The 12,139-nt window shown below is 34.2% G+C and overlaps 1 pseudogene; it reads left to right on the plus strand.

Annotated features, from left to right (window-relative positions):
• The first annotated feature begins 1,362 nt into the window (after positions 1 to 1,362).
• Positions 1,363 to 4,347, plus strand: LOC120209099 (annotated as a pseudogene).
• Positions 4,348 to 12,139: the final 7,792 nt, after the last annotated feature.

Genomic DNA, 12,139 nt, shown 5'->3' on the forward strand with positions numbered 1-12,139 from the left:
GTCTTCTAGCTATTGCACTGCATAATGTTCTCTAACTACTTTTAGTAGCTAATATTTACAAAGTAAATAAAGGTGGTGATAGAGTGAGGTTCATTTTGGGTCTCTACTATTAGAGACGTTCACCTTCATCCTATGGCGTCGTTGTTCGGCCTTTGGGAGATTTTTTATTTTTTATTTACTTTTTTGCCTTTTTTATTATATTTTATAATAAATTTATTGAAGACTCAATGTATATTCTGTTAATATTATTTTTGTGAGAATATTTTAAGTTTTTCTCTCATCTTTATAATATTTTTGAACTTAAAATGGGGTATGCTATTTGAAGTTGGTTATTATGATTATTATTTTTATCATAATATGTTCATGTTCACCACACAAAATTATTGAAATAGAAAAAAATGATAGTTGTGGTCATATATAATACGTCATTTTAAATTTTTACAAGTAATTGTAATTTACAATCGCTAAAGATGATATCATAATATAAAAAGAAGAGATATAAAAGTTCGAATATTTAGAAGAGTTCTTTAAATCATATGACGTTAATGATTTTGTGAATAATAAAAAGTAAAATCTGTAAATAAATTATCGTGTAATTGATAACCTATTTAGATAGATTATTTTGTAGTTAGATAGGCTTAATTTTACAAGTTTTTCTTGATAGCAAATTCCATACTTAGCGGTTCTCTTCTATTTTCATTGCCATCCTCCATAATCTGCATGATCATTCGTCCAGTTGCAACAACGCCGAGGCTTCTCATTGTGATCCTTGATGCTGTAAAATCAACACTCTTTATATCCATATGTCGGACGTAGGATTTTTATCTTAAAGAGAGAATTTTAAAAAATTTAGAAAAAGATAGATTTAATAAGTTTTAAAAGACAAAAACATATTTTTAATAAAAAATATATAACAATTTTAAATTTTAAGGTATAACTATCCACTTGTCTCTCTCGATTCATCACGGAAACTCAAACACCAATTGGTTACCTTTCCGTCAACAGTTTGGTGATTTTTTTCAGGCAGTGAGCGGAGCTGCCGTGGGTTCTTCATGGTTGCCACCCTCCTCTTGTTTATACTTATGTAACTCATCCTTTCAGCTTTTGCTTTTAAAAGAACGTGAAAAAAATCGCAGACCCGCTCTCCCTCTTCGTATATATTTATTTCCGCTCTCCCTCTTCGTATATATTTATTTGCAGATGTATGATGCCCCGAAATAGGAATAAAATCTGACCAAATCGTAAGTTTAGTAAATAATTTTTTTTAAAAAAAAAAATTAGTGATTAAAATTGTAATTTATCCATTCAAAATGTATATAAAAAAAAGCTTGCGTAAGAAGTTGATCCGGTTAGTATCATTTCCCACCGTTAATTCCTTCTTTCTTACTTTATCTATATGAAATGGAGTAATTATTGTTTTCACCTCCTTTTCTCCTAAAGGTCGAAATCTCCGTCCAAATCTAGTTAGGGTTTATCAGTTTAATTTTTTAAGGAAAAAAAAAAGAATCCAAGATGTCGCACCTGCAATTCGGGAAATTAATGCCCAACCTGGACCAACAAAGCACGAAACTCCTCAATTTAACGGTCCTCCGTCGCATCGATCCTTTCGTAGAGGAAATTCTCATCACCGCTACTCATGTTGCCTTCTATGAGTTCAACATCGACCTTAGCCAATGGGTAATTCCTTCATTTCTTATTATTTATAAAGCCTTCTTTTTAATCTCTAAACACTCAACTTTTGCTTCTTTTTTTGTTGATTATTTAGAGCCGAAAAGACGTTGAAGGATCTCTCTTTGTCGTTAAGAGGTAACTTTGGTTTTTCCTTTAATAATCTGTACATTTTCTTTTGTTTTTTGTTTTTTCAAATTGAAGTTATTTATTTCCGTTTCATAATTCAGGAATACGCAAACTAGGTTTCAGTTTATTGTGATGAATAGACGCAATACCGGTTAGTTCCATGCTGTTCTTGATCTTCTTGTATCAATGCTTAGTAATTGTGTGCTTTGAACTTAAACCGGAACAGAAAATGCCTGATTCATAAATAATCAATCTTTTTTACACAATTTGGTGAGAATGAAGATTAAACTAAGAAGCAGTCTTTTAAGCTTTAATAAAGTTTTGCTTATTTTAGTACTAATAAGCTTCAACGCCCCTTCGATAAACAGATAATTTGGTGGAAAATCTCTTGGGAGATTTTGAGTATGAAGTTCAGGATAAATATCTGTTATACCGCAAGCTTCTCAGGAAATAAATGGTATCTGTTTATGATGCTGGTGAACTCGAGGAGGTGGCAAATCTTTTCAGCAGGTACTGATTGTTTTTGTCATTTGTTTTGCTTTGACAAAAGACAAATGTACATAAGTCTTTTCTCTGTGCCTAATTCCGGTCATTGGTGGTTTGATGTGTATGTGGTTGATTTTGTGCGTGTTTGTATGATGAAATTTTTTTGATATTTTTACCGCTTATTTGTGCCATTTTATGTGTTTTGGCATCTTCAGGATCCTAAATGCGTACTCAAAGGTGCCCCAGAAGTCAAAGGTAACATCAGCAAAAGGGTAAGCATTATGGTCCCCACTTTTTCTATTGCTTACACTATGTTTCTCGTTTTCCTAAAATTAGCATTATGCTTAGTTATCAGCGTATACATCACCAAATTGAATTATCTCCTTGTGCCTTATAATTTGAATTTGAGTTTTGCAGTCAAACTTGCAGTTTCCAAGCATTTGAAATCACGATAATTTTGAGTTTTGCAGTCAAACTTGCAGTTTCCAAGCATTTGAAATCACTTCATTAGTTTTGATGTGTTACCTTTTTTTCAATTTGGTACTTTTCTTTCGCTGTATCCATCACCACTCTTAAGAGTTTTTTTTCTTCTAAATTGCCTTAAGTCAACTATAATGGTGGACTCCTGAACCTTTCATTTTTCTTCTACCAAATGGGTGCTGGATTATTATGATTTTTCAGGACTGCATCTTGCTTTGGTTTAGTATAGGAGAAAATCCTGTTTTTGAGATGCCCAATTTTCAAGCTTTCTTTTCAAACGAGTAAAATCTTAACTGTAATGAATGGTTAATGTTCGAATTGTGATGCCATTATATATGCTTTGTAAACTTCCACGATATTCTGGGTTTCACTGCTTTTTTCAACTTTCCAAGTAACAGTAATAATCATAAATTCAATGAGTTTGAAGAACTGGAGGCTGTCTCAACAATGGCCATCATGGATGGTCCCTTGGAGCCATCATGGATGGTCCCTTGGAGCCATCATCGTCAACTGCATCCAATGCTGCAGTTGTCCCCAATGATCCTGCCTTCGTGAATTTCTTCAGTGTATGCAATTTCCTAGTCAATGTTTCCTTAGTGTTCTTTTTTCCAGTGCATTTTGATTCTTCCCTATGATTGCATACAATATGTTCCTCTGCATAAGTGCATATAGAACATTGTGTCACCCTATGACTATAATTTTGTTTTGTTGGTTGCTTTGTTGTAAAGTGTGCTCTATCATGACAGATTGTTCTTAGTTAATTAGGGTTTTTCCTCTGTGCTTTAACCGCAATGATATATTCTGTAGTTAAGCATCCTAGTATAGCACACCAAATCTAATTGTTTAATTGATCATATGTTTATTCACTAAGATAAATGAACGAACGCTGATAGTTTCCTTTTATTTTGCGCCCGTTTTGTCTTTTTAGATATTGCATAGGGACAACATTTATTATGGGTGGCTATATTTTAGTCCTATTACATGTTGCAGACAGCTATGACCATTGGAAGTGCTTCAAATAGAGTGAATTACGGACAACCTTACCAATGTTCTGCTGCAATGCCTGCAACGCCTGCAACTTCTAGCCCAGCAATTGTCGCTTCCCCTACAGTGCCAATACTACCATATCCTCTATCATCTTCTAGTCCGTTGATGCCACTACATGAATCGGGAAGCAATCATAATAATCTTGTAAAGCCCTCAACATTCTTTTTGCATCCTTCCACTTCTCCACAGATTGTGCGACCCGTCTCTACATTTTCACCAACTGCTCCTCTACTTAACCCTCCTCTGAGTCTACCACGCCTGTACGGTGCACCGTTGCTTCAACCTTTTCCACCACCCGCTCCTTCACCATCACTCACTCCTGCACCTGTTCCCACTGAAAACTATGGGTTATCTATCAGCCGAGAAAAAGTCCGGGAGGCTCTTTTGGCTCTCGTTCAGGTTAGTTTTACATCCATCTGCAATGCTCCACTACTCATTTTCCCCCATGCATCTAACCAGCACTGCATATGTTTCAGGACAATCAATTCATCGACAAGGTCCACCGGGCACTGCTAAATGCACATAATTCCTGACTACGAAATCGAGAATACGGGTACTATAGTTTTTTGGGCTCTATAGTTTTGTTTTTCGGTCTATTGTTTAGGAGGTTTTGGTCTTCTTCTGATTTAGTCACCATTTACTTGATGTTGAAAACACAAACTCTAGCAATTTGTCTTCCTCGATGGATTTGGTTGGTTGGTAGAGTTTATAGGGTTAGTGTAAACTGACTGCTTTTACATATTTGTGCGACCAGATCTTTGATTGGTGATTACTATTCATATGGGTCAATAAAAACTAGTACAGATTGTATTCGATACCAACTGAAGCAAAATCCAATTTGGTTTTGATATAGGTATAAAATCGATATAATTTAAATTTATATTTATGGGTATGATATCGACAGTCATGATTCATGCCACATGAGCAGAGCATCTCTAGTTACTCTTGAAATAAAAATAGCATCAAACATCAATAGAATATGATGTGGGATGGATCTACCTCGCAATTTCTTTATGGGTAGACTAGTTCTTTTGGGTCGAGTGTCTTTGTATTCTATTTTTGAAAAGTAATATATTTAGTAAGGAGGTTGGAGAAAGTTCAAAAGCAAGGATAAAGGAAAAAATGTCTCCTAGTTGAATTTGAGAAAGGCTTTAGCAGCAAGGGGAAATCAGGTAACACACTCACAACTTCCTCATACCAGTTGTGGATCATTAGAAATGAGTTATAGCTAGAAAGTTGAGTTTGAAGCATGCTAAGCAAGTTGTCATGGTAGATTCTTATTAAAGTTATTTTAGCATGTTTAAAGCCTTATTTATGACCCTTATGATTCACATAAGACTTAATAACAATTGGGAAGCCTCAAGGTAGAAAAATTAGGGAGTTTAAGAAACTAATTTGTGCCTAAATAGGGCATGTTTAAGGGCGAGTGTCAATACTGCAAGAAGTAATACCGATATTGTTCATGTTTCAGGCATAAAATCAAGTGTTGTTAAAGAGCAGTATCAATACCCTTAAAGGATTATCGATATTGAGGGTTCAGTATCGAGACCGAAGGGCTTGGTATCGAGATCGAGATTCCAGAGTACCATATTGGTATTAGTACTCTAGGGAGTATTGATACCCAAGGTCCCAATATCGATACTTTTATATTAGTATCGATACTCTCCCTTTTCTTTCAAGGCAAATCAGCACTGGGGTATCGATACCTTAGGTAGGGTATCGATACTTAAGAGAGATTGATACTGTAAGGCCAATATCGATACCAAGGTTATGTTATGGGCTTCAAATCGAGATGAATTATAGAGGCAAGTGAGGTTTCCCAAAAGCTCTTAATTTCTTCCAAATAAGACTACAAGTGAGCAGTAATAATGCTTATTTCAAACGTAGAAACGAGATAAAGTAGGGTGAAATAAGACTAACCTCTTTTGAATGCTCGGGAAACGATCAAGACATCCTAGTTCCTTTAGAAAAGCTAGTAAAATCGAGATGAATTATAGAGGCAAGTGAGGTTTCCCAAAAGCTCTTAATTTCTTCCAAATAACTACAAGTGAGCAGTAATAATGCTTATTTCAAACGTAGAAACGAGATAAAGTAGGGTGAAATAAGACTAACCTCTTTTGAATGCTCGGGAAACGATCAAGACATCCTAGTTCCTTTAGAAAAGCTAGTAGTCTCGAATGTATAGAATCAGTCTGGATATCATTAGGGAGTGCGCAAGGCACTTTAAGTTGACTTGTTAGTGTGACACAGAGCTAGTTAGCTCAGCGTTTGTAATTTGTTTCCTTACGCATATTAGGTGGAGCTTTCGAGGAAGTCTTAGAGCGAACGAGGTCCAGACCAAGTGCTGATCAGAGTACGTCTTAAGTTTTGAAGAGCATGTATATTTATAAACCCTGTTGTAAAGTTGAGTTGTAAAGTTATTTAAAGTTGTTCTATATTATTTTGTATACAAATATTTATTTTGGGAACTTAACACCGCCCAAATCTAAGATAATTAGTTAAAAAATAATGAGTCGAAGATCAAGCAGCCCAAATCTAAATTTGGTGGTGAACTTAACACCGTCCAGGGTGGCTAACCACCGAGTTGGATCGCCAAACATGTTGGTTTCCTCCTCGGGAAGTTCATGTCTATCTTCAGAGGTCGACAACAGCTACGGGGATTCATCAGAATATTGGGGTAGTCGTCTGGAAGTAACGTCGACGTTGATGCTGGTGGGATGTCCTCGATGCTTCATGTATGTTATGTTATCCGAGGTTAATCCCAAGTGCCCTCAATGTAAGAGTACCGTTTTCTTTGATTTTCTTAATGAAGAGAACACTAAATGGGCAAAGAACCGAAACGGAAGAAGTCTAGCCAGGGGTCTTGCTTGTTTTATTTTCATTTTATGTTTATCTAATTATGTCCAACAAATAAAATTTGTAGATATCGAAAGTTGAACTCAACTTCGATTCTTAAGTAGGATTATGTCCCGGATATATAATTAAATAAAATATCGGACCCTTGTTTTTCTTCATTCTTCTCAAGAAACGAGTATAGATTCTCGAGGTTTTATTTGTTTTGTTTTAGCTATTGTTTCTTTTCAAATTCAAATGTATGGTTTTCATGTAAGAACATAGGGAACTCGTTGAAATAAACCTTCGGTTTCCACTTTCCCGCCTTAATTTGCACCTTGCAACGAAAGGGAAAATTGGGTTTAAAATTTTCTTATTGAATCGTGATTATTAAGAACAGTATTAGATTGCAAGCACAAATTTACTTGAACGAGTTCATGACAATTAAAATCTGAAGAATTTTAGAAATTGTAATAATACCCATCTCCTCAATATTGAAATCTCAAATACACACACACTTATTATAAATTAGTTTATTAATTTAGATGTATGTATGCATGTATGCATGAAAACCTTCATTTCAACCCTTAAACCTACATCAATTGCCTTTTGCCATCGATGAAACTCCACCTGACCTCCCTCCCCCAGTCGACCAAAAGCCACATGAAATCGTGACCGACCGACGGCCTATCGACAACGAATCAACTTTTTAAACCGCATGAACCCTAGGATTAAAATCGCAATCACACGTAATTCTGACTGCCAATCAACTGAAACTACGGCGGTGTATGAGTAGGAGGATGGCAAGGACTACGTCAGTGGCAATGATCGTGGTTGGAAAGGGTGGCCACAACGGATTAAGGTTTGGGTTTGGGATTTTGGGGTTTTTTTTTATAATATTAGAAAAGTTAGTTTATTTTATATAAATATCATAATATTTTTAATATTTTATTTTAAAAAATAAATTTCAAAATACTAGATTGTGACATGTGTCACTTAACGGCAGAAATTAACGTCGTTGACGGCCCAAACATCTAAATGGGTAACATTTGTAATGTTAGCCAACTTGATGAGATAAAAATTAGTTTAGGCACCGGTTTAGAAAAAGCGATATAGTTTGAGCATTTATTTTGGTATTAAGCTTATGTTAATTGTTTAGGGATTTTTACTGTTACTACATTAATTGTATATATTTTAAATGTTATTTTAAGTCAAATAGTAACACTTTTAATGGGTAATATTATATTAAAAGCTCCCATTAATTTTTTTAACAGTAACCCCTTAACATATTTTTTTAGAAAAATAACCCTAAACTGCATAAGTAGAACTACCTCGCATCCTATTTAACGCAAGAATGTGTCTCACATTTTATAGGATGTGAGGTATTGTACAGTTTTCAGATTACCCAATTTAATATGATTATTTAGTACATTACGTTTCCCAGAACGCAAGACATCCGAGATATTGAAAAATTATCGTTTGCATAAGTTTCAAGATTTAAAATTTGAAAAGATTCCTCGTACCTCGCGCTTTGTATAATGCGAGGTACATCCCCTCACTTTGGGGAAAGTGTAACAACAACAACAACAACAAATCCCTATTCCCATATGCAATGAGGTAAGGGGGAGGTGAGGTAGTAGGCTGCCCCCAACGCCAGATTGAGAGCAGCTTCCGTGGAAGACCTCCGGTAGTAAGAAAATTAAAAATAAAGATAAGATACAATGCCTGCATAAATAAATCAATAAATACATAGTTGAATAGTCTTCATATGCTGTCTTCATATCTACGTCTGTAATGGTTAGTATGAGGACCATTATAAATAGGCCACCCATCCACCTGAATTCCTTACACCTTTATTAAAAAAAAACTCTCTCTCATATATTCTCTCCTCATATTATTATGGCGAGACTACTGAGGGTTGATATTCTGCATGTATGCACATTCTGGCGGGAAAATATAACGATTATTTTAATTTATTTATTTATTTTGGATTTATTTAGTTATTTTAAATTAATTTGTTTGTTTAATTAGTTATTTCGAATTTATTTGTTTGTTTCTAAATTATTTATTTATTTATTTGAAGGGAAATGAACATTCGTTGATGAATTTTATCAACCGTTTCTCGTCCCCTAATGACGATATTATTCCATACTTCAACGAAACCGGTTTTGATTACATTGGCACTGTAACTGGTGGTACGAAATTACACCCTCCATTGATAAACACGTCGATTGAACGGTGGAGACTGAAGACGCACACATTTCATTTTCCTTGTAGGGAGACGACTATTACCCTTGAAGATGTCGCATACCATCTTGGGCTACATGTTGATGGAAATCTTTTTATTGGTATGGTACGTGACAGTTCACACATTTATATGTCGGTGATCTCGTTGATAGTCTATGAGATCATCGAGTGGCATCCTGTTGATCGCGTGTTGTGGCAATTTGGCCGTGTCCAAACAATTCTGCCACCACTAACAACCTTGGACAATGCCTTACATCACCTAACATGACATGGGAAGATGGGCGTTAATTGGGAGGTGTATAATGTGGATTGGGTGATGCAGTAGATGGCGAGGCTCGTTAGGTAGCTCGTTTATGATCCCATCTTGGCCTATGGTGTTTCAGATGATTACATGTCGTGGTACGAGCAAAATGAGATGTCGCATATACTAAACGAGGAGGATCGAGCGCGAGAAATTTATAGGCCTCCCCCAAACCGTCTGTCCACGCAATGTCCTTCGACACAACGTGGTGTAAGTCGGAGTAGACGAACAGGGTCGTCTTGTAAATTTTGGTGGCCCTATGTCATAACAGTAAAATAAGCCTTTTAAAACTAAAATATTAGATATATAAAGTTCACTAATATTTCAAAATTTATTACAACTATAAGAAAACGTTAAATAGTGCTAAAAAATATCTTCATGTAATAAAGTAAAAGACAAAGTAAGCTATTCTCTAAATAATGTGGGTCGTGGACTTGAACATTTTTGGGTCAAACATCCTAAATACACGTATATACAAAAGACTTAAAAAAATTTGGAGGCCCTTATAAAAATTGGGCCCTGTGCGATTGAGCAGCCCGCACAGGCCCAAAACCGACCCTGTAGACGAAAGCACACTCAACCCTCAATATCGGGAACGACACAAGAGCCACCTACAAAGCATCAAACACCGCTGACAACACATACATTTACCCATTCAACTCAATCGATATTTCAGCATATGACGACTCTGTCATCATTTTAGCATATAGCACCACTGACGAAAGGTTTTTTCAACTACGCATTTTGTTCCTATTCGACGATCGTTGTCCATTCTTATTACCCTCCTACACCAACTAAATAGTAATACCCCAAATGTTAGTTAGTGGCCAAAATGTAAATTTTGAAAGTTTAGTATCAAAGTATAAAGTTTGGAAAAATTCAAGAGACAAAAGGGTAATTTTCTAAAGTTTAAGGACCAAAAGTGTAATTTTCAAAAGTTAGGTTTTTTGATCTCATAAATGAATAGTTCAATCCCAAGAATGATGTTTTGATCGAAATCAGATTTTTGATCTATAATTTATGTTAAAAGATATAAAGTGTTAAAGTCTGATAAAAATTCGATAAATCTGATCGAATAGAAATTTTGAGAAAATTTGAACGATATTAAAAAGCTTAGAAATATTATTTCCACATTTTAAAATGATATAAAATAATATTAACCATTGGATTTGAGAATTTATTTCCATGTTCAATTTGGACTGTTGGATGAAAATGGCAAGATTGAAATTATTGGAAAGTTGCATGGATAAAGTTGTCAAGGGTATAATATTTTGTTCATCTTGACTTTTGAAGATGATAATCAGCATGTGGCTTGGTATGAATGTAATTATCAAGTTTCAATAATGGTAAAGTTGGCATTTCTTAATTAAATGAATTTTATATTAATTTAAGCTAAATAAATGACCTAGGTAAAAGAAATTTTATTTTTCATTTTTGAGCAATTTTCTTTGGATTTTGGATCAAACCGTGAAATAGAAAATTGTCATATTTGAAGAGCTCTATCATTTGGTACCAGTATTGCATACTAATATTGCTTGAATGTTGAGTTCCCAAATTTTAGGGTTTATGTTTATATTAAGGTTTTATGAATTTATGATGGACTTTGAGGTTGTTGAATCATTTCTAAGCTTGTTTGATGATCAAAACCACCTAGAAATGCTATATTGATTTTTGGCCTAAATCCTAAATTAGGGGAAGTTTGTGAATTGATGAAATTGAGTTAGGAGTTTGATTGTAGAGGTTTTAAAATGTTGAATAGAGGCTGATTTCATGCTCAAATAAAATTGAAATCAAGAAATCATGAAACCCTACCCCCTTAACATTCGACCTAAGCTTTTGAAAGTGAGAAAAATATGGAAAAATTATTCAAGGGTTAGAAATGATGTAAGAAGGATCCTACAAGTTTTAGAAAGTTTTTTGGACCAATTTTTAATTTTGAGAAAGTTAAGGGACCTATTCGATAATTTTGAAAAGTTATGAGGTTGATGTGTACTTATTCAATACATGAAGTATTGTGTTGGAAATTAATGTTAGAGTGATGAATTTGGTGTTAGAATGTGAAATTTGACTATTTTGGGAAGTTGTCAAAGTTTGAGTAATAAATGGCAAATATTGAAAAAGTTTGTGACTTAAGTGGTAATAATGGAATTTTTGAGGTATTGGGCTGTAAATTAGATGCTGGAAATTTAATTCAGTTGTTTGAGATCTGAATTGAATTAAAAGGGCAAAGGACTATTTAAAATAAAATAGAAAAGTTGAGATGAATTCTAAAAGAATTCATAACTAGTAGTTAAAATGGAAAGTTAAAAAATGTTATGTGAATTTGGATAAAAAGGGACTTGAATGGTCAACATGAAGTGTTAAAGTCAATATTTATGTTGTGACATGGAATTAGTATCGAATGAGCATCGAAAGATTTTTAGGAATTTATTTTCTATTGTGTGCCTATGTTAGTGAGATCCTAACATGTGGTTTGAAATGTACATGTTTTGTAAATGATGTTCATTTAGATTGTGTGTTTGAAATCAAGATCAAGCAATGTTAAAGATAAGGAGAGCTTAAGGATGAAATGTTAATTTCTAAGGAAAGTTGCAAGCTAAAGACTCTAGGTGAGTGAATATTTAATTTGTTTTATGATATCGTGCAAACATTGGATTGCGATGAGCCAGTGATAAATTTACTGTGATAAGAAGTGACTCATAAATGTTATGAAATTTTGTGATTCATGCATTTATGTTCATTTGGTATGATAATAGAATTAGTGAATAAGATGAAAATATAAGTTAGTGAAATATGATCAGATTTGTGTTATAAACAATAAGTTTAGAAAATCACCATAAATTCTATAAAAATAATTAGAGGATGATTTTATTCCATTGGATTCGTATGTTAGTCTAATTTTGTTGAGAACAAACAGTTAATGATTTCAAGAAGTATAAAAAAAAAGCT

Source organism: Hibiscus syriacus, unplaced genomic scaffold, assembly GCF_006381635.1.
Source record: "Hibiscus syriacus cultivar Baekdansim isolate YM2019G1 unplaced genomic scaffold, ASM638163v2 tig00018093_pilon, whole genome shotgun sequence".
In the NCBI taxonomy this organism is placed as follows: domain Eukaryota; kingdom Viridiplantae; phylum Streptophyta; class Magnoliopsida; order Malvales; family Malvaceae; genus Hibiscus; species Hibiscus syriacus.